The sequence below is a fragment of the Hylaeus anthracinus genome, unplaced genomic scaffold (assembly GCF_026225885.1).
Source record: "Hylaeus anthracinus isolate JK02 unplaced genomic scaffold, UHH_iyHylAnth1.0_haploid 11982, whole genome shotgun sequence".
NCBI lineage: Eukaryota > Metazoa > Arthropoda > Insecta > Hymenoptera > Colletidae > Hylaeus > Hylaeus anthracinus.
The window spans coordinates 6,303,116-6,327,445 of record NW_026534330.1 but is presented as its reverse complement, the minus strand read 5'-3'; the positions used below and the strand labels follow the sequence as shown (position 1 = coordinate 6,327,445).

Here is a 24,330-nt window from a genome sequence, read left to right as displayed (position 1 = left end):
AATAATTTTATTTGTTCTTCATCCTCGGTAGGAAAGATTCGAAAATAGTAGACTGATTATGGAGCTGTTCTCTTAGCATGTAAAAAAGCGTTCAATGAAGTATGACACGCAAGAAACGATTTATGATAAGTATGGAACATGTATGTTCCATATTGCAATGTAGCCGATAAGGGAATCACGAATCTAATAAATCCACGGGAACAAATCAATCTTTCGATTTTCAGAAAAAAAGGTGAACTCAGAATATTTTTGCCTTCATTTATAATTTAACGACCGCTCCAGAAACGTTTTTGTAGGAGCAATCGCAGGGTGAGAAGTATCGAAGGGGGTGAGTGGATTAATTTCTGGGGAATTGACTCTCGGTTCGATTTTGGTAAAATGATATTGGCTCGCGTGCAATCGACATATCAATTCGATAGTGATCATCCGCTGTCAGGAACTGTGATGCGCGTCAGCAACCACGTTTCACATATTTTTTCGTAAATCGATGCTTTTATCAGCTCTATGCACGAGTCAAAATAAAACGTGACTAGCTTTGAATTGCCGTCATCCAGACTGCCGTGATATAATTTTTTATTTGACGACGATTACGTACATTATTTGTTATCGTGTTTCTTAATCGTCGCGTGTAACATATTATTGAAGTATTTACGAATTTCGACGAACCGCACAGTCTTCGATTTTAATCTTCTCGCGTGATTATCTTCGAATATAATGGCGTTCCAACACGTTCGCTGGACGCGTGACGTATGCGTGACATGCAATTTCTCGCGAAAGACCGACGCCACATGCGCTTACAGAAGTTGAACAACTTTGAATTTGCACCAGCTATTGTAAGCAATAGCAAAAGTCCAGTTATACGTCGAGTAACGATAACTTTGATTATTCTTACGCGACGAAAATGAAATAAAAATTTGTCATTATGTAGCTGCTACTCTAAAAGATTTTGCGTATCTCTGCACTCTACATACGCTTCGAAAATCATGAAAATAATTTTGAAAATTTTAATTTTCAGCTAAATTTCTCGTCCTATCATTGTCTGTATGCAAAACCGCCGGAAACGAGGTTCCGACCTACAAATGGGAACGCAATCACTTCGAACGTACAGTTAATTACCAATCCGATCGTATATCATTGCAAAGTAATTGTAAACCGCAGGCATTGGAATGTTATTCATTGCCACCGCGCTGCACAGTGGTCCGGATTGGGAAATTTTGGGACATTGGGGTATAACTTTTGAACTACATAGAACAGATATCGGGATCAAATTTGCGCCAAAAAATAAGAAAAACTTATCTCTTTTAATTTGAGTGTATCCATATGTATATTTCCAATGAATCTTTTCTGTCCTTCGTGGAGTCATTATCATCATTTCGATAAATACTCACGAGTACATAATTATCCATATTTACTAATCGTCCACGAACCTTGCGAAAGCTAACACCGTCCTACGTGCTTCACCAAGCAGAAGCAGATCAATCTCGACTCTTCTCACGAGTTTCGTCTGTATTTCCTCGATTTCGTCCCATTCCGCTCACACATTAAATCGCACGAGGTGGATCGCGCATTCCTCGACGGGTGTAGAGGTCTCGGCGACGCGAATCCAATCGAAAACCGTTTCACGTAAGTAACAAACTTCCAGCCGATAAATACCGGGCGCAGCATCGGCCAATGAACCGTTAATAAACTCTTTCGTCGTGGCAACGGTCCGCTTCCCCCGCGAACAAAGTCCGAACGACCCACTAAAATTCCTCTTTCATCCTCGGATGCACGCGATACCGACGACGAACGATTCCCAAGCGCAGCCTGCTCGCATCTCCCGGTTGCATTGATACGCACGCGGGACGAAGACGCGGGGGCGTGCTACGCCCGGAACTTTCGCGATAACGTGCTCGTAACGACGAGGTGTAACTTTCAACGTAGTTGGCCCCGTGCTATATGCCCTCTGATTACCCAGCAACGCGTGCACGTGTACACTCACGACCATAAGGTAGCGAAACGTTGTATCTTCGAAGATACAATCTGACGTGGATTATGACAGGTGATTATGAATGAAAATTTTAGTATGGGTTTGTGCGGGATCTTTAATGTGGAATATTATTAGTATGTAGGATATTTAATATTGTTATTTTAACCCTCTATAGACTCGCGTAACTTTCAGGACATTTTACTAAATAATTTCAGTTTTTTTCATAAGATGAGGTATCTAATTATGAGGTTAGTAATTTCTTGACGAAGAGTATGTATATTTTGAGTTTATTCATTTTTTGTTTGATTGTAGAGACTGTGTTAGTTTATTCTGAACTTATCACGGCAATGTTTGGAACAAATCCGTTCACGTCACAGAAAAAACAAGCGAAAAGTTAAATTTCCAGAAAACTTTCAGTCACATGACTTCCATATAATCCTTCACAGATGTGGCAAATGGACTACGCGGAGCCTCCTCATGAAAATCTATAAAGTGTTCCTCCACATCCTTCCAATACTGAAAGGTTCTGCGTCCTCGGTCATTGTATCGCGACGGCTCCCGAATTTCTAAAATTCCCCTTTCAGACGGAAAGTACGAGGGAGGTAAAGGATGCAGAGAAGCTCGTCAGAAAAAGGCTCTCGAAGTGGCCGGACCATCCTAAATTTCCAGAACGACCGTGGAACAGCTTCGAACGGCGGCCCCCGCGAAAGTAAAAAGAACGTAAAATTTATACAGCCGCCATAAGCATGGGCCGCGCGGCGCAGACCTGGGAGAAAAGCACGTTTCGCGGCGACGGCGGCTGTACCGGGGTCTCCCGTAAATCAAACGAGCGATAAAAAGCAAGAGAGGGAGAAAGAGAAAGAGAAAAAAATAACGCGTAAGCCGCTTCCGTTTTAATTATCTTCGGAATTAATCGGCGCGCGCGCTCGCGGCACATGCCCCGACCGAGGGCACACGCGAACATATCTCTCGGAATACGTCGTGCCGCCTCTAATTACAAAACGGAAGCTGCATTCTGTCGGTAAGATCGTGCTTCCTGTAGCCGCAGTAGCCTCGTTAGTCGTTTGCCACATGATATTGTTTCTCATACCTCGTGCATACGCGCGGAAAACGTGCGAGCACGCCGGCGCGACATGTTACCACCACCTACGCGTGCAACCCCCTCCGCGGGTGCGAGGACACTTATCAGGGGTGAAATAAACCTGACAACGCGTAATTAAATTGGAGTGCGACTCGGTAGCTTGGCTTTTTTAACGGTGGTTTATTTATTGGTGAATATTAACGCTTCGACTTCTCGGAGGCTCTCATCGGGTCGTTTTGTGCGAGTTTGGTTTTGGATATTGTTCTAACAAGGAGAGCATTGAAATATTTCATATTTGTTTTAAATGAAATCGAATTTTTTGTAGAAATGCTTGATACGATTCGTAGCAAGTAAGCCTCCAAGAAACCAAACAAGTATAGTGTCTCCACAAAAGATCGTGGAAATAAAAAATACCAAACCGGCAAAATTAACGTGAACGATATACCCGATGGTCTCTGTACTTCCCCCTTGCTTCTTATCTATCTGATCCAGTGGTTCTCCACCAAATCAATTACCCAAGTCCTAGAATTGGCTTAAACCCGTGACTTAAGCGCGTCCCACTCTGTGCGCGTGAAAACAAGGAACAAACGACATCTAGGAAGATTGTCCGTGATTTTACTTGCAGATGAGGCTCCCGATGGAAGACTCTTGGGTTACGGTGATTGCGAGGAAGCGAAAGAACAAAAAGTATGTTCACTCCCTTGGCGTAATCTTCCTTCGGCCTTCCGAATATTAAAAAAAAAAAACAAAAAACAAAAGAGGAGATAAACAGGGGGTGGTGAATGAGTACTGCAGGGGGGTTTGCGCGAATACTAGGTCATACGTAGCTCTGCACCGAGTTGCACGTTTAGCCGTTTTTCTTTTGACGATAGGGATCGCGGTCGATCTATCAATGCCACGTTTAGTCCCGAGGCAACGCGCAGAAACGATATTAATAGTCGTTCTAAATACTGAAAGAGCGTTTATCGAGGAATTAACAGGTCCGTTTCGCGGGATTTCGAGACTTCAGGGGGTTGAAAGGGGGATGAGAATAAAACCTTGCTGGATTATCGATTCGATAGCCTTCACTCGATAATTCCGACGTGGAACGGGCACTTTATCGCCTCGACCGCGGAGAACTCGCACTTTTTCGCTACCATAATCTTAGCGTCCTCGTATCTCCATATAATAGGAATTAAAACGGGAAAATAGCACCGCGGAATGTTTATAGACGATATAAGCCGAGGATTTATCGCGGGGATAAAGTCTTCGTCGATTTCTATTTCGACGGCTCTCCGTTATCATGAACGAGATCATCGACGCCACAGACTGTGATCATTTGAAATTTTTGGGTCAACGACTAAGCTTCAATTTTCGATTGGTATGTACAGTGTGTTCGAGATTCAGGCGAAAGAAAATTCAACTGGCAACGAGTTTTAGACTGAAATTGGATTTGGTAAAATACATATTTCTATTTTAGAGGTAATTTAACTGTATGCTAGGATGTCTCTCGTAGGGGGTAGATAAATTAGATGGTGCACCCCCTATAATTATAACACGTTGATCAATGCCAGGGCAATTTGAAAGTGGTACTGACATGATTGCACGTCGAGTGTGGAAGATTGAGTACGGGTAACTAGGGACGCTTGACTGGCTTGTCTAATAATATAGCGGGTGTAATGACCTATAATTATAATGACGCGAGGTGTTTCATACAAAAGATTCCATTTCCTTTATGAATGCGTTGATGGACGAGGTTTGCAAACGTTTTGTACTGTCAAGTGGTTGGATTTCGATTTTGAGGAGAAAATTTTATACTGATTTCAACAAATACTTGTTAGGATGCTTATTGTTCAACAGTTACAGATGGAATACCTCTGCCACTCACGTTTTCGGTTTTCTATTGAAAAATCAACATTTATTTCATCAAAGTTCCCGATGCAGAATAATCATTGTCCCTATATTTTAGAAGATTATTTTCATTTCTGTTTCTCGATATTTAGTTATACATTCGCACTCTTATAACACGTACAATTTAAAGGCCGTAATTAACCACAGACACCTGCCTGATTTATCCTCGAATAGAATAAAATTCCTCCACCTTCGTGCTCCAGTAACTTCGTCCACCAACATCGTCGCGAGGATCCCCAGAGGACTTAATCGTAGCATGAACTTTTTCGCCGAGTTTCCCAGAATCGTTATTCCCTAACGCGTAAAATTATTAATGCGCGCGTTAACAGCGACCAGGGAACGCCCGACTGTAGTTGGGGGTTGAACGAAAGTATTCCTACGCCGCGGTAGAAAAATGATATATTTATGAGATACCGAGTCTCGTTTCTGTTTCATGCAAACGAGGAGCAAGACGCTGCGGGGGGGTTTGTTGCGTTTTGGAGAAACGCGAGACCCCTGCGCGGCCGTTGGAGGAGTAATAACTGGTCACGGTGAAAAGTGGGTCGTTTAGGGACGCGGGGCGGCCATAACGTTTCATTTGTTGGCCGTGTTAACGTCTATACTAAGACGCCTGTCCGAACGTCGTGTACTCTCCGACTGGACTCGTTATTCTCCGCCATCCGAAAGTGGGTCGAACAGTATTGTTCGATATTATTTATCGCGTTCGTTAATTCTTTCCCCCCTCCTGGTCTCGCCGAACTGACCTCTGCCTTTTCATGGAATCTCGATCAATTAAGTTTAAGAGAGCGTCGTGTTAGCAACGACCCCTATTCACGCGAAACTTCCGACCGAGAACTGCTCCCAGAATGAACTTTCGCTGGCCCTCTGATGCTTCTTTGTTCGGCTTTCTTCATTTTCCTTTTTTCTTTTTATTATTACTATTAAATTCGTTCGGAAGTTTGTCTGTAGGATTTTCGCGTGGCGAGCAACGGGGCCAGAGGGTAAAGACGTTCCGAGAATAATTTCAAAGGAAACGAGATTTTCTTCTTTGAGATTCGCATTATCCCGCTTCAGAGTTCAATTTTATTTCGGTTCGAGGGAATTCGGGAGCATCCACTGATGGTAAACAATTTTCTTTGGGTTTCGAGATACTCCGGCTTTGTTGCGGCACGTTTGCCCCTGAGTTGTTCGTTGAATATCCTTCGTTTGCTACATTTAGAAATTCGTGTCGAATTGGTGTCGTTCACTATAAAAATAAACATATAAATGTAAATCAGAGCGTAAAAAGTAATCGTATAAATCATGTGTCATCATTGTAATATTCCATTTTTTTAAAATCGAAGACTTCTTTACAATCAATTAGTTTGTACATTTCTGTGTAATTGGTACATAATTTAATTATGAAATAATAATATCTATATCAAATGCCTTGTCTCATAATATTAATGAAAAACACCGGTTTGTATTTTTAACACGAGCAACGTGGTCTGCAATGTCGTTGCTTATACTCCTCTTCAGTGTCTGACTTATGACTGACACGAACTACTTAATAATTGCACTGACGGCGAGTTTAACGAATCCCATTGATCGAGACCTTTACGATCGATTCTCGTGTCCTTAACTAGTGCATTTTGCAGTGTTTAACGATGAGGGAAAGTACAAAAAAAAATTGTTTCAAGTTTAATGTTGTTTAGGATTTTCAAAGTATCACGTACTGTTTTCCACATATTGCTACAATTTGACATACGAGAAGTAATCCTTTTAAAGAAATAAATATTATAATTTAATTCTACTCGACTTAAACTTGTATCACTTGTACACATCATGGTACGAAAATGTTTCGTACTATAATGCCGAAAGAAGAACAGCAGGTATGCGCATAAAGAAACATCAGACAATGGATATGCTAATCTCCTACCCAATTTCATAAACGTAACATATATAACGCAAAGTAATCGTCATACTTTGCACAGACCCGCCAAGCATTCTGCATGCATTGTAGAATCTGTGCACTTTGAATTGCAATTAGGGCAAGTTCTTGTAAATTTAATCTACATTCTCATCTCTTAATGAGAATCCATGACTGTTTCAGGTATTCTGATAAAATATATAATAGCACACTAAATGTAGACTTCCAACTATAACAATAAACATGCATACAAATTTTATCAGAAACCGTAAAACAATCACATATGTAAACCAAATAAAATCAGAACCTAAACAAATAAACAAAATCCTATATTTCCTCACTTTCCCCAAATCTCAGCACTTTTTTCTCCCTATCGAGACTTCCTCCCAACGATATTCCACGCACGATCATGTCATTAGGGCGTACAAAGTACCCATGTTGTAAGACCTCGGCCGTTACCGCCTTGTTATCCGAGAATGGCCACCGTACCCACACCCCGTCGTCGCGCAAACAATCTCCACGATCGCTTTCATAAAGAACAAAACCGGGGGTCTGGCTATGCTCCGGGAATTCCCATCGACATTTTTATTCAGTCCGTAATAGGTTCTCGCGCATATCTCTGAGCGCGATGGGGCTACGATGATCGGAAGCGTGGATCGAAAGGAGTCCAGAACAGAGAGGGTAGGGGGCGTGAAAATGTATGGAGGGGCAGGAAACGGGTCGAGTCGTCGAATGTCCCCCCGTCGAAAAAGGACGTGAATTTATTGCACGCCGAAACGCGGGGGCGACGGAAGAGATGGGTGGCGGGCGGAGGAACGTGAATCAGGAAAGCAATCGGGGACGGAAGTCGAACGAAGGGTGGCCAGAGGGGCGTGTCGGTGTGTCGCTTATTATACTTTCTTATTATTTATCGACCCCCATAAATAACGACGCCGATGGAGGTTGCCTAGCTCCGGTAGAGATTTACGGAGGTCTCGAATTAGTGTCATCCACCGTGGTATTTTTCACAGGCGTATTAATCCGCGTGCACTTACATTGTCGCAAACCCTTCCGTCGTTCTTCGAGGGGAGCGGCAGGGGCCGTGAGAATCCATTAGCGCCGATCGCTTCCCTGAATTCGATTCTCTTCGTAGCAGGCGAGGTAAAACGGCGAAGTAACGCGAAAGGAAGCCGTCCAGATGATCACCCGCGGCTTATAGGATGCTTCCAAACGCGATAACTATCCCGAGCGGCCGGGATTATGATGGCGTTATTTGGAAAGGCTTTGGCCTTTCTTGCCGACGAGGGTCGCTGACACGATTGCGATTCTTGTTCCGTGAAATTTCAGACGATATTGGCGCGTATAGTTCGTTTGAATTCATTACTACGGGAGTTCTTGGATGGAGGGGTTGTTCTACAAAAAAATTAATACGTTCGCTATGAAAGTCCCGAAGAGAGTGGTTGTCAGAAACATCCGGTCTGTGGTAATTGTTCGGAATTGAGTTTTAGATCAATAGTTGCTTGAATTTAAGTAACAGAGACTTTTTTAGCCTCTTTTCTGACCAACTTATTCGAATAAATATTTAAACGTTACGAAAATAATAAAATTCTGAAGCTGGGCATCGCAAATTTGTATCGTTAGAGCTAAAATAAAAATTAAAATAAAAAGTATAAAATAAAAAGATTTTCATAATTCCTTCGTAACCAGAAATAGAATTTGAAGTGATGTGAATTCAGCGGTTGCGGATGTGTTACAATTCTTTCGAACACATGCCCTCTATTCTCTAGTCTATAAATATTCTGTTAAACTCTAGAGAGCTCAGCAAGTTTGGACTTCATAATTCCTTTTTTAATTCAATTCTTTTAAAACAGACACACGATAAATTCAGGCAACGCTTTCGATTCACCTCACTGGTTCTTCAGACTATAAATAAGACCGTCGATCCCTTATATCGTTGTTGCCAGCCCCGGAATTAAAGAGCTTATTTACCGGCACTTTTCATCAGAACCCATTCACCCTCGCCTGTGGAACGAAACAGGCGCATTCGAGAGATCGATGCCACGAGCCTGGTTGTTCCCAAGGCTTTCAATTTGTTTTTCAAGATTCAATCGGCCCGGCTGAAATTGGACGACGATTCTTTTTTGAAGCTTCATACATTACTAATGATGGCCATTTAGTTTACCCATGCTCGCGCCCTCGCAGCACCCTACGGTTATTCTGAAACTTAGGTCATTCCGCGTAGCTGGAATAAATGGCGCCTTCAACGTTGATTTAATACGACCCTGCTATTATGCTCGCGGGCCAAGGAGGAAGCGTGGAGTAAATCTATCGGCGGGAATTATCCTCGGTCGAATTTGAATTCGCTGTTACTTTCCCCTCCCGCGATGAAATATTATCCGCCCCGGTTGGCGTTTTGCGTCACATTCGAAGGTGGTCTTTAGTAATTGCGCGTTGGAGAAGCTTACTCCGGTATTAAAATGCCAGAGATACGGCACTGGCAAAAATAGATTGCTTTGTGTTCCCCGTTGCTATTACAATTAAATGAGAAAGTAGACTTCACGGATGCGGAGTCCTGACGAGTGCTCAACCAGGAATTAAAATGTGAACGACGATTTTCATAAGAGTTTGTTGCCTCCCTGTCGGAGTTGAATTATATTGTAAAATCAACGTAAATTTTACGAATACTCAAACGAACTTTGAGAGATGATTTCGTATGAAAGTATTGTTTATTGAAGTTTGAATTATCGGTAATTACTTTTACTTCTACTATTGCCGTATCGAGTTTATGAATTTCAAATGGGTCGAAATGAGTTGGACGTTTCTTTGTGATTTCGTTCTGGAATACTCGATAACATTGCAACTGCAATTATCCATCTTCATCTACAATAACTGTGCGATTTCCTTTATCCCGAGTAATTATAATATATACGTATTTTTTAAGTATCTCATTATTTTAATACTATCGGGTTGTCCAGAAAGTTCCAAAAGCACACTTGAATTTTGATTTATGTATATTTATTGAATTATATAAGTACCATTTTATTCCATAATCTTTCCACCTATTAAGGGATGTACATTATTACATGATTTCAACCATTTCAATATATTCGGACACAGTATGCGGCTTTGAAAAAGGAAAGGTTTCTCCCTTAAAGTGGAAAACCAGTTGGCAAACTTCTAAGGCTTGTTTTCATTGAAACAGATTCAGTTTCAAAAACTTTGCGATTTCTATTCCCCGAAACACGACGGTATAAGATCAATCTTCTTTCAATTCGCGAAGACGTAACCCTAGGTGTCGGACAGTATTCGTGAAACCTTAGATCGACAGAAGTGCAACTGATTTACACGCAGGAGGACCACGGCCGGGGAAAAGCACCGATCGAGCAGATTTTCTTCGGCATCGCGGACACTCGTCGCGACCGCAGACTGCTGGAACGACGACGCGATAAAACGAGAACGAGCTTTGTATTGGAAATCGCGTAAATTCCCTCGTAAAATTGCGGGAGTGCGGCGCCCAACGAGGTCGGGGAGCTAAAGTAACGACGAATCCCAGGGACAGAAACGGCAGGTAAAAGAGTGCCAGGATAGTTTTTACAAGAACATATGTCGACACCCTATAAATTCCGAGGCGTATCTGGCAATCGAGTACCAACGTGGTAACGTAGCCATCGATCCGAGGGACGATATCCTTTTTTATCGTCGTGGCCCGCGTAAAAGGGAACATGAATTTCATATTCTGCTAGGTAGACATACTCCAGCTCGAAGAGCAGGCTGATTTGGGTCCTCTACACGAACGACCTGGACCTAACTCTGCTGTTTAAAGTCTTTTACGTTTCGCGAGAGTAAACGTATAGTCGTAGGGCAAACGTAGAGTTCTATATTCGTGAAAATAAATCAGTGAAATAATTTTCGAGTTATATAATTTTATGTTTCCTATTTGAATGGAAAGTATTTTGCATCTATTTTTTATTTGACTCAAACAGAATATTACTTATCTCTGTCTTACTAAAGGAACATTTTCTTGGGGGATTTACCTTTGTTCCAGGTTAATCAACTTTTTTCCGTCACTGTCGAGCAGAATCGGTGCGCTTTTTCAGAACTCATTTTCTAGATTAAAAATCATCCCTTATTGAAACTATTTTGAAACAACACAACGTGTAATTTACGCTGAATTTCTCTAGCACCCCCCGCCAGGATTGGAATTTTAAGGGAGTGTAGGTGGGAGAGAATCACCGTAGGAATTCGCATACGCGCGCCGAGTCCCCGTGAGATTTTTCAATTCCACGGTGAACGGAATGTCGATTTGAGAGGACACTTGGTCGCAGAATAGACTTCCCCTCTATGAGGAGCTTTCAGCCGAGTTTCAATATACGCTGTTCGCGATACAAAGTTCATTCCCCTCCCTGGCGTTGGTTCGTATCGGCATCGTTCCGAGGTCTCCTGTGGGACCTGGCGCAGCGTCAAGGCCACGACGAGAAAATCCGTTTGACGTGACTTTCCGGCAATAAATTCCTTGAACGTGTTTCCGATCGCGACGCGCGGAAACACTTCTCCCCTTCCTCCACCGCTACTGGATCGCTACGGCCTGGAAAACGAACCCCATCAACGCTGGAAATCCGATTTTTCGTTTTATCTCCGGTCGACGGTACAGCGTTAAAGCTTGATATGCGGCGTTTCTCGGCTGGTCATGAACGACCCTTGAATTATTCGCGTGGTCTGTCTTTTAATTTTGATGGTCCGCGAGCTTCGAAGGTCGTCGATCGATCGAATCCGGTCGAACCCGATCGAACAGTCGATTACAACGAGAGGTAGGAGCTTAGTCGGATCAGTGGAGTCTCCTCATTCATTGGTTTATGTGATTCACTCGCTGATAGATCGTGGTACTGTGGAGAAATGTTTTCTGAATTAGGAGTGACAATTTTTGTTAGGAGTAAGAAAAGATTTCGCGTGCAACTTTCGTCGAGCCTATTCCTTTTAAGCGAAATCCTGGATCCGCTTCACGGTTTTTACCACGACGCGAAAACCCGACGCAAATTTGTTGGTGCACGTGTTATTCGCAGCCTTCCAATTAAAAACGCGAAATACGATGACGGCTCGTGTTTAATGATCGCGTTCGATAATTCTCAGTTTCTCTCATTCTTTATTTTAAGTCCCAATATATTTGAATTTTACCTAGGAAAATATAATTTTATTCTGAAAATTCTCGAAATACGATTATAATTCGAATGTCAAATATCCAAAGGGAACAGAATTAAATCTCTGTGACTTTAATCTAAACAAATACAACGTTGTTTTATTTAAAAATTCTCGAAATTCAGTAAAACATCCAACGGAAGCTCGATTCAATTTTCATGAATTGAATTTAAGCGAGCACAACGTTATTTTATAATATTTGAAATATTCTCGGAATTCGTAAATAATTCATGAGTAAAATGTCCAGAGGAAACACAATCATGAGTCCCTGTACCAATACCAAGAGCAACGGCGTTCTTCTGTTGCTCCATCCGAGGAAGTTTACGAGAATCTCCCGGTTACCGTAGGTTTGCTACGGCAGAAAGTTGAAGTGTGCTCGTAATCCTTCTGGAAAGATTATCCTTGGGCCGTATGGCGTTCCTTTGTTATGCATGGAACGAGGACACTCAGTGGACGACGCTAAAGCGGCCCTATTTCTTGACAATCGCCTCCTCTTCCTGTATCTCGTCCTTAAGGTTTGCCTTCTTCCTACCTCGAAGAGGTCTTTCCCCCATCGTCCTATATTCTACAGCCGCCATTTCCGCATTCCTGCAGTCTTCCAGGGGAAAATGGTGATAAGAAGGACGTGTACATTTGGGGACGATGAGTGCGCTGCTCCCTTCGAAACTCGGATTTTCATTCGAACGGGTCTCGCTTCTTTTCTCTGGCAGTACATACTTTGATCTATAGGATGGGAGCTAAAGCACCTGTAGCCTTTCACTTAATAATACAATAAAAACATTCGTAAAAACATTCGTAAGTTAATAAAATAGGATAGTGGACATGTTTGAAGACGAATTGCGCAATTCGTCTGGGGTATACGTGGTGTGCATTAATAGGTTTTCACCAAGGGCTTTTAACGATCGAAGGATCTCATAAAATCGGGAATTAAAAGGTGCCAGAGTGCAAGAAGGCCAGGCATTTAAATGGATTCAATTTGGAATGGAGCCAACCTGGGTTGTGTGCGTCAGTGCCAACCGACGAAGGATAGACGCTCGTAAAGGTTGCAACTCGGTTCGTTGAACAAATTAATAGCAATCCTGAGGAATCGAGCGACTATTAGAATGCTCGAATACGATTTCCTTGAATGATCGCGAGTGCCTGACTCCCCGACGACGTTCCTCGAATCTTCGAGGATTCTCGAGCGCCCCGAATCCATTCTAAAGTTTCGCTGAATGGACATTTATGGACAGCCGTTGCGAGAACTTATTATCGTCGCTATTACTACTATCAGCTTTTGATCCATTGTGCAGTACCAAGATGCTTGGAAATCCGATTACTAAGGAACTATAGCATTGTTAATTACAGAAGGTGTTGGAACAAGATGGCTTTGGAATTGTAAAGAATTGTCTGCTTGTACATGCACAATCACTTGAAACTTTGAGATCACCTATATTTTCTGTACAGAATTAGACTGTTGTTACAATAATCATTATAAGGTTTGCTTGGTTGTTTGAGGGAATATATGGATCGCAGTCTTCCAAGCATGAAGAAGTCACAAGAAAAGCAAGATCAACAAAATTAAAAAATGTACATAATTATTATAAAAGTATTTGTAAAAGAGGATCGGAATTTCCGGTTGGAAATGTTCTGAACTTTATGCTCAGAGTTTTCAATATTTCAAATTCAAAGATATAGTTACACATACATCTGCCCAAAATTAATATAGCAGTTTGGTGATGTTAGATACAAAAATTGATCTTTTTTGTTCATAGTGATTTTCAATCTCAAAACGTACATAATCACATTTCGTTTGGTGCTGGCATTATATTATCATTTTCTATGACTTATCGATGCCACTTCGAAGTTGCTTCGTTACAGGTTATTGAATTCGTATTTTTCGTCAACTATGAACACACGAAGGCTCGTGAAAAATGTGAAAAGTTCCTATTCGATGAACCACATCGAGTACAGGCATGTTTCACATGAAACAAATTTTCCTAAAATCAATAGATGGTAACTCACTTCGAATGGTAATTGTTATCTTCTCATCCACCATTACTGAATTATATTATTAAATAGAATCGAGGTTAAGCAATCAGGTTCTGATTACACTTTCTCTGTTGCTGTAGGTAGAACCATTTTATTTAATGACCGTTCCAGATCCCGTAGTCGGAATTTCTTATTTGAAGTTCATTTCCGGCGCTGTAGGTGGAATTTTTTAATTTGAATTTCACCTTTGATGCTGTAGGGTGAAATTATCGTTGACATTAAAATATTTTGCTGGTTATTCGACTAATGGTACTTTGAAGAGGAATGGTATCTTGACGTAAACCACAGTAAACACGAGGAACCTTTCACAAACCTGTTCACGCTTTCAACCCACCAAAAACGATATCTCTCGAATTACCAACAGAATGGAAGCTTATTCAAACTCCGTCATCTATTATTCTATTAATCATACTAACAAGATTAACTTTTAGTATTCGACGTTAATTGACACTTTCCGTGCAAACAAACAGCGCCAAACACGCCCACATTAGGACAATCCACCGTTGCACCGTACGCGCCAAACACCATCGATTTTTCCGCCGCGTCGCCTAATTCCCCGAACAAGCTTAAATTACTTTTTCTGTAGGGGCGGATAGTGGGGAGAGAGACTAATTTCAATCGGTCGAAATTAACCAACTGTTCAAAAACTAATTTCGTTCGCAAACATAGCGTTCCAAGTGCCTCGAACGCCCAGCGAATCACGAGGAACGCCATTGTGCGGTGTATACCGCGTGTGCAGCCTGTCGGCCTATTCATCGCGTTATACTACTCCACTCCCATTGAAACGTATCCAGCACGGAACAGCGCGAGAAAACATCGGTCCAATTTTCAGAAAACCTCTCACCCGACAATATGCCTGTAGCCATCGAGACAGTTAATGAGGCCGGAAATAAGAGACGGGCAAATTACGAGAGGTCGTCGTCGTGTCGAGGCTATTGGCACGTATCGATTGTGCGGCCGATACGTCCGAGGTCGCTTTCTTCCCCCCCCCCCCCCCCCCCCCGACGCCGACGGCTTTATTGTACGGTTCACGGGGTTCCCACGTTGTGGGTAACGAGCTCGATGGGAAAAAAAATAGAAAAAAAAAAGAAGAGAGAAGAGTAGACGTCCCTTTTGCAACGAGCGAGTGTAATACCGGTGTAACGAGATCCGAATGCGCGACGAAGGGACTTTTCAGAGGTGCCAGAAGTCGATGGCGTTTTCGCGATTTTTCTCTCCGATGCTTTTTTTTTTACACGCCTCTGTTATTGGGACGCAGCTATTCCGATGCGATTGCCGGGAGTAATGCGGTTGACGGTTGATCAGTTTACTCGAGCAATGTTGTGGGTTGTCAGGTTTTCTCAATGGGAATGGATAATTGTGTATTTCAGGCTTAAATGGGTTTTTCTTTTTGTTCTTTTCGCGAGTATTCTGATTCTTTCTGTGCCTTTTTTATTAGGAACAAGTATTTTAATAGAGTCGTTGAATTAATATACTTGACACTTATGAATTTAATTACCATCTAACTACATTATTCCTTTATCTCTTAATTAACAGAATTTTTACTGGAAAATTTGTACTGCTGATGCATCCCGTAGCAAACAGATGTTTTAATTGTTCAGTAATTACTGTTATAATATTTTGATACTGCAACATTATTGTTGCGTTTCATTTGGGACTCGCTGGTTGAAGTAAGACTTAACCAGTAGATCTTAAATTATACAGTATGAATAGTATGAATGATCATCAATAACGAGTTACTTCATTGGTGCATAATTAGCCTGAATAGATTATTCAAACGATTAATAGCATCGCATGTAAGGCAGGATTTGATAGTTAAGCCCTCTGATGACATTTAGCAGATTCGGGATGAGACGCAGTAATATTGCTCTTTGCATCAAATCCTATTACCATTGTCAAATTGTAATTTGATTATGATAACAAACGAATTTCGTAATGCTTAAGTTCGGTAACGCCATTGTGCGTGAATTACGTTCTTGTAATTTTCAGACGCCTAAAAAAAGAAGACTTAACTAAAAAATGTTAATTTCAGAATTTCTTTCATTTCTGTGCAGTGGAACAACAAGCATTACAAAGAATTTTTATTAACTTCAGATTAGATTCTCTTTATCAGGAATTTTTTAACCATTAATTAACTTCAATAGTTGGAATAAGAGATGAGATCGTAATTCTGTGCAGCTTGAATTTTAATTTTCTCTTAAATTAAGCTCCTCAAAGAGTTAAGCTTCATCGGTAAGAAAAATGACAAGAATAAAAGTCTTCATAACGCTGGCGACTAGAAGTTAAATGAGGGTACGAAAAAAAGGCTAATCACTATCATCGCGCTGATTTCGAGAAAGGGTTGAACACAGTTCAGGGGACCTTGGAATTTAATTGAGACGAGCCACTAGCTTAACAACATTTTAGTGCATAAACTCACGCTCACTGCCTCATGTTCATCATCCCAGATTTATGACACTCGATTACGTCGGAGCCTGAAGCAATTTGCTCGTCATTTGTGCGACCAATCTCGCGAGGAAAAGACCCAACAAATGACAAAAATGATGGAAGCAGCCTGTGATAACCAGGATCCAGTGTCTTCTAATGTAACAATGATCTCGCGGGACTGGAACGCGAAATGAAACCGAGAAGGTCGTTTGGCCGTTATTTTCGTCGACGCAGTTACCCGGATAATTTGCATCTTTTTCTGCTCGTCTTTCCCGAGTCATGGTTCTTTTCATCGTCGAAGGAACGACCTGGACCGAGGGATGGAGAACGAGACGGGGGTGGAAAGGAGACAGCGCTGTAGCAAATTTCCTGGCGATTCTTATCACGGACAGAAGGGGTAGGTGCATTCGTCGTTTGTCGTGGACAAGGGAAGACGACGTCGTTTTCTTTCGCCAGGACGTACCTTTAACTCGCTCCCTTACCTTTGAGCGAAGACAAACGGTTTTCGTTGCTCGCCTCAGTTTTTTCGGACGCGGTCGCAGCGATGCGGGTAATTTTTCTTGCTTCCTGGCGTCGCCAGTGGTCCTCGTGTAATTGCCGGTGCGCGAATTGCATCCTCTTCGAGACTGTACAACTGGTTAAAAACAACTTCGTTTAACGCATCGGAGGGCGTACGTTGATTATCAACATTCCTGAAATTCGATATTTGGGTTTTAGTTTGGGGTAGAGATATCACGTAGTTCAAATTGATTGCAATTACTCAAGGGGTAAGTTTATAGCCTTTTGAGTCACGAATTATTGCAGAAGAAAATCGTACATTTCCTTTTTATAACAACAAATTTAATATCACTGTACTCTTTAAGTTTGCCTGGCAGTAAATGGGTTAAAAGAAGAGTTTAGCTTTCATGTATACAAAATATATTAACACTAGAATTATTTAATATCAATGCATACCTTTTATGTATGCTATTATATTTGAACCGTGAAATCGATTGAATTGGTGGAAATAATTATTGCAAAGGTAAAATTACGGTTATATCGGTTGGTAATATCAGAAGGGGAATATAGCTTTATATATATCATAACAGAGCAATGCATTTTACACTTTTATTTTTGTTTACACGCCAGATGAACGCTGCTTGCATGATGAGTTCACATCTGAATTTCATTCGATATTCCAGTTGGGTTTCCGGTATAGTCGTCGCGTGGGACTGATTTAAAATTGAATCGAAGTCAATGTTCATTCAATCCGTAATACGGTTGTCGGCACATTATTTTGCCAGCGCGAGTCTCGCGGAGGACTGTCAAGCCAGCAACGCGATCACCCTCCTCGTTGCCGTCCAAAATTTCAGCATCGAGGGTGCGTCAAGCCACACCATCCATTTCACGAACGTCGAGGAATGACATATTCTCAGGTTCCCATTGGGACCGAGGTCACACGAGGCGACACACGCGACACATGTCACGTGCACGTACGCGCGTCAACCGAGGCGTCAACTGCCGGATAAAACCATTTGTCAAATCTCCTTCCAGGGAGTGCTCGTAGATATTCGACGCGAATCCTAAGAATTTCTTCGTAAATCTTCGACATTAGCCGACGGGAACGAAAATATCATCGACCGGGGACGGCTCCTCGGGAAACCACCCCTGAGACAAGCGAACTGCTGGTAGGATTCTTTCTCGTCATTAAGGGCGCCCTTTCTCTGTCTGGGTAGAAAAATACATTTTTTGTTCTGATATTCTTGTTTCTTAAGGTCTTTATGCAACTGTTTATGTTATGGAAACGTTGTTTCTCGAATATTATAAAGCGACAGTTGAAAAATTGTCGACACTATCGTTAAATGTTCTTATTTGTGCACATGAACTACACTATTAGAATTTTTGTTTATTCTGTTCATACTAATTTTAGTCCAAGTTAAGCCTAAAAAGTAAATTACATTGGTACGAGAAAAAAAATAATTCAGGTCTGAAAAGGTTAACATTATTGATATGTATAAAATACACTCCCAGCTGTAGCCTACAGTAAATTATTTTTGATAATTCAGACATTACTATTTTTTAGGAGGTCATTCAATAATAATATGCACCTTCAGTAGTATTTCTGGCTTTCTCTGCACAAACAGCTTTGTATCGAGGTAATCGAGTGGATAAATGTAAATGAATTTGTCCACGGTGTATTTATTATGAAACAACAATAACGAGGTGCATAGAAATTAATGCTAAAGCTTTGTAATTATGCTAGCCACGCTCTATTAATCCGGGTTATGAATTCACCCCCAAAAAGTGATCTGCAATGCGTACTGGCCGCACTCGAGAACTCTTCACTTCCACGTACACCCACACAACCCCTCGTTGAGTACCGTGACGCACGCAAGCATTTACGAGCTACGTATTTCTAAATATGGTGTTTGCGTTTTGCACTCGTGGCACTTCCACTTCCACAACAAATGCATTTGTTAACTTTCAATTTCGTCATCTTACGAAACTAGTGAGGATCGAGTAAATAAATCAATTTGCAGTACGATCATAGCTTAATTCTGGTAGGTTTTATATGTTTCAATACCAATATTGAATCATCTTCAGCTACAGTCAACTCGAATAATTTTAAAAGAACCCGGATATAAATTCACCTATAAAACAATTTTACTGAAATGTCTTCCCTTTGGTACAAAAATTATCTAATTCCACTAGAAATTACTAAGCGTAATCGACATTCATAAATTGTTAAGCGGAAAAAGAAGATTCAATACGAGAATATAAACGCGTAACGCTCGATAAAATGAAACCATTCTCTTACTGCCAACAGCTTTATCCGCAGTCGTTAATTTTCTACGACGTCAAAAGTTTGCCGGTTAGGTGCGGTTAAATTCACCGTTGGCGGCAGCTGGAGTCGAGACAGAAAAAAGTAGTCGATTCGTGTAAAAATCGTCCGGCTATGCGTATCAGACGATGCTTTCGCTCGGGAACGTGGTAGCCAACCGCGAGAAACATCTGGTCATAATGTTCCGTTCGAGAACACGCTACGAGTGTTTCCAACGGCGTTGTTGAACGAGAAGAATCAGAGTGGAAAGCGATCGGGAACGGGGCGCAGGGCGGAAACGTGGATGGGAACATGCTGAACGCGCTAATTGCAAAAACTGCCTGCAGCGTCGTCCGTCGCTGTCCTTCGGCTCGTTCTTCGTGGAAGAAAGAAACGCGGAGGCACGTGAAACACGGCGTTCGGTCAGCTTGCTGGAAACTTTCCACATTCTTCGTTCACGTGCCAACGGGAACTTTTCGTTTAATTAATTTTTGCGCCGCTCCTCGAACAACGCGTCTTCACGCCAAAATTCGCCGTTCGTGTTTTTCTATAGTCTGGCAACTGCTGAATTACAGGAATACGGAGTGTTTCTTCTTGGAATTTATTCGTGTTTAGGATTGGTAGAAGGTTAGACGAACGAGGCATTGATATTATTAGATTATGAGTTCCTGTACAAATTTTCAGTAACTCTTACAGCGTCTAACATCTCAAATATTAACCCTTTGTACTGTGAGCACTTTTGCTACATGCAGGCAGTCAACTCCAAGTCTATTTTTCTTAGATTTCTGAGTTATTGAATCGCCACGAAAAAACTCTTTGCCAGCTGTGTACTGTTTACGACTCAGATCTTCGGGATCTCCAGATCTTCAGAAAGTGTCATCCATCGGTCGAAGCACTGTCTGGGTTAGTAGACACAGACGACACTAGAGTCCCAATTCGCTAGTACCTTCTCGCATCTGTACATCTGAGCTCACAGCTCTTTGATTCTCGTGCAACGTTAGAGTCTGGATCATTGTACTGTACTCCTCAGTCACACATGATACTCGTCTTGTTGCACTCAACGCCTTCACGTACATTCCAATAATCCATTCTGACGTACACTTGGGACCGATACTCTAAGCCAAGTATCTACTCGATCTCCAAGCTTTGTAGCAAACACTTGTCATTCATACTTGATGTTAAAGCTTGCGTTAATCCATCAAGCACCTATGCCCTATTTATAGAACACGCAGAAAACTATTTTATGCTGTTATTAAAATTTATCTTTACATCGTGTCATTTTTCAGGTGTAAAGTGAAGTCCTAGATGATGGACACTAATTTTACAGTATTATTTTTCATGATACCTTTTTTGTTCTTGAAATATTGTCTTTGGGAATAATTTAATTGAATATTTTAGTTGGGAATGTCCCTAGATTGTAGTCAATGAAACTAATTCTTTTTATGTTAGTGAAGAGTTTTACTAAAAAATTATTTCTAACAGCTTACCGGTATTATGTTTGTCATTTTTAAATTATTAGATGTTTCTAGAAGCCAGGGTCCTGTTTATACACCTACATGTTTAAATTAAAGGAAATGAATGTTCTATTATAATTTTTATATAAACAGTTTTTTAATTGAATTATTATGAGTTATTTTAAGAAGTTAATACTTACAACATGATATCTCTAGCGAGTTTAATCGCTGTTCGAATTAATGATGCCTAATAACTTCGCAGACTGTGTATTAGTATTACTATACCGTGGTGCCTCATTGCATCTCTACGGATACGAAGCTTGATTGTTTCGGTATAAATATGGAGCTTGATTGCTCCAGAACGAATGTATGAAGGTCTCGTGATTTGCAGGCGAACATGAAACTTAATGGCTTCTATTGAACTGTTATGTGGGACTATTGTTGACGAAGTGAAAAAGGTTTTGCTCGTTCAGTGGAGATCGGGTTCTCCTTTCCTTTCAACCCTTTTTTAAGCATCCCAGAGAGAGGAGTAACAGATCCAGAAAAGATTTGATTGGCTTTTTAGTTTCTGGACAGCTCATTCTAAAATTTCGCGAATATGCTTGAGTCAAACAAAATTTGTATAATTCTTCTATTTTATCCCGTAGAAGTCGTCATAGTGAAATTCGGAAAATGTACAACGTTGACATTCGTCCTCTCTGGAGATAGCAACTTAAAAAACATTGAACACCCATATTCCATTCTTCCGCAACGTTCAACTTCGTCATCTCCCTATATAAATTCCGGAACCTGATAAAGTCGCTCCAGAATCACTGCTGAAACATTCTTCGTCCGCACGTTGGTCGAATTTCCATCGGACATTTCAGCGGACCAGTGGAAAATTAAAAAATTTTTCCAGCGTCGCGGTGTTATACGATCCGCGGGCGTACCTGAAAAAAAGAAAACCGCTACGTGTCCCACCGAATGGTTCTCTCTTTCGCTGAAACGCCGGCTGCGCTTTATCTTTACGACACTGGCTACGCGTGCCATTTCCGCCGTTCGCCAAGTTTTTCCCACCAACGAGACAAACGCATTGCAGAACGCTCGAACGACTCACTTTCGCGTATCAGCTCCCGACGATAAATGTTATTCGCCTACTCGCCACGTGCTTCCGTAATCCACGGGCGAGGATATTCACCGTCGAGGCGGAAAAATCACGCATGATTTCTAACAGGTCACGGCAGGCTGATTCGTGAATTGGTAAAACGTTTTATTAACGCTTCGTCGGGAAACTGATCGGTTTTTGTTCCGTTTTTTTTTTGGCCGTGGTCGCGTAAACCGTTTCGAAAGCCACAAACTGCGAATTTCAATTATTTGCTATGGTTTTAGAATGTTTCTTTTTGAAATACAGTTTCGTTTTTGGGTTACACGTATATATGTAGAACTAACATGTTCCCTTGTCGAGCGTGACGAGTAGCCTGGATTTGAAATAACAATTTCGTGGTTCGTTATTTGTGATCGAAAGATTTGTTTATGGAGTTTTCTTTATAAAGTGTGTTGTTTGCGAAAACTTGTGTTTTGGAGAGTATCTTGAAATAGAGGTGCTAGGGGAGGTTAGTAATATGTATCAATTCGAATTGGAAAATTACGGTGAAATATGAAATTATTTAATTCAACTCTCGGCTGTTAATTGATGGCTTATTCGATAAGCATTTCTCTGTTTGTGTACTATCATCGATATGGATCTTCTGTCATAATTAAATTCATTATCAGAAACGGTTGCGTTATCCCTATTCATCATGTGTTTGAATTTATTAGAGGGATTGTATAACCTCAAATGTGTATTCACCTTTAGTTATTATTCATTTTACCTTCGACATCTGTTACAGGTTAGATATTTTTAAGGTTGTAGCATTATTTCACTACTTGGACTACTGGAAGTAAAGCTGAGGTAAAATTACTATCTCTCCGTGTAAGGACAGGTTACATTTCCTAATAAAACCACGCTCCGAAAGGGAAAAAAATAATCGTGGATGTGTAAGTAGAAAACGCGAGCGTGAAATATATTCCACGATTAAATGATACGTTTGCAAATAACAGGGATAAGGTGGTCGATATTTCACCCAGGCCGTCATCTTCCTCGGGAAAACGTCTGATCAATTACACGGTTCATTCTACTTGAGAGTGATTGCAGGTTCTACCTTCGCCTCTAATATACGACCAATTACACACACTCTCTCTCTACTTGTACCTTTTGTTACCCGCAATATGATTGAACTACGAACTGTGTAGTCTTACACTCTAATTTCTTGGCGGGAATTTCATATCACTTCATCAGGAAATTATTTCCCGAACAAGAGTGGCACGGGAACGAGGAGAACTCGGTTCCTTTTTGTTTCGCTTAATTACCAAGTTAATTAAATTTTGTGCAAAACAGCACCCAGTTAAGGAGGCCGATAACTAAACGCTGTTTGGTTGGTTGCAGCGTTTAAAAATGATTAAATGTTGTACCGTAGTGTTGTAAAATGGGGATTGAATCGTGTACGTTTGAGAGTGTATTAATTTGAAACTTTAGAGTTTGCATATTGTAATATTTATGCAGTGTCTCCTCGACTATTTTTAATAAATATTTTGCTTTCATTTTTGGAGCCTTACTGGGCAAAACATATTTCACATTGTATTCTGCCTCTTAATAATTTTAATGAAATTAAATTTTTCTAATAACTTTAATTAAATTGGCCAGGATAGCAATAAAGATTTTTCACTCGATGTCTTATTGAACTTGTAAATCTAAAAAAATTACTTTAGAAGGCCCCAAGTAATTTTGTGTTAATTAATGATAGAGTATGTCAACTGCCTAAACTCATTGTATATGACCCTGCATTACGCTATATTTTTTACACTGGAGTTCCATTGAACGTAAAGCAGGATTCAAGGTATTAACAATGAGGCAGGATCGTCAATTTCGTTTTCACATTCACGCAGACGCGTAGTAAAAGTTTCATGAGCCAGACAGCCGTGCCATACGACACTCTTTGGGGGATTTAAGCAGTGATCGATGAAATCGTTGCATTTCGCAGCAATTCGCTGCAGCCTCGCCAGTGGTTACGAACGACCGCACGCGTCACTCGTTCGGACACGTTGGAGCATAGCGAAGCGCGAGCGAGCGTGGCCCCAATTAATTTGCAATCGATTATACGGACTGCGTTTTAACGTCACGTAACAAGCAATTCGTATCTGCCGCTGGTTATATTTGCGCATTATATTTTGTTGTCAAAATATCCAAGAAAATTATCGCGCCTCTAACGTAACCCACACTGATTACAAGGAGAGGAAATTACACTGTGTTCTTATAAAAGAAGAAATATAATCAATGTCTATTTAGGAGAAAAGAAATGAAAATTAATACAATGAAATTCAATTTTAATTGGACATTAACGTGTATTATTTGTGAGTAGCAGTTGTGAGTTAGATATAAGACGTTCCCTTAACTCTTTGAATTTGTCTAAATTAAATGATAGGTTTGATGTTTCCAAATAAATTTTTCATTATATATATATACACACAAGTAGAATAGAATATATATATATATATATATATATATATATATATATATATATATATATATATATATATATA

At 40.9% G+C, this 24,330-nt stretch overlaps 1 protein-coding gene across 1 annotated transcript in view; it reads left to right on the top strand.

Moving 5' to 3' along the window:
* The window catches only part of LOC128886337 (inactive rhomboid protein 1), a 227,271-nt gene that overhangs the window by 83,610 nt on the left and 119,331 nt on the right, over positions 1-24,330 (top strand). The window lies entirely within an intron of this gene.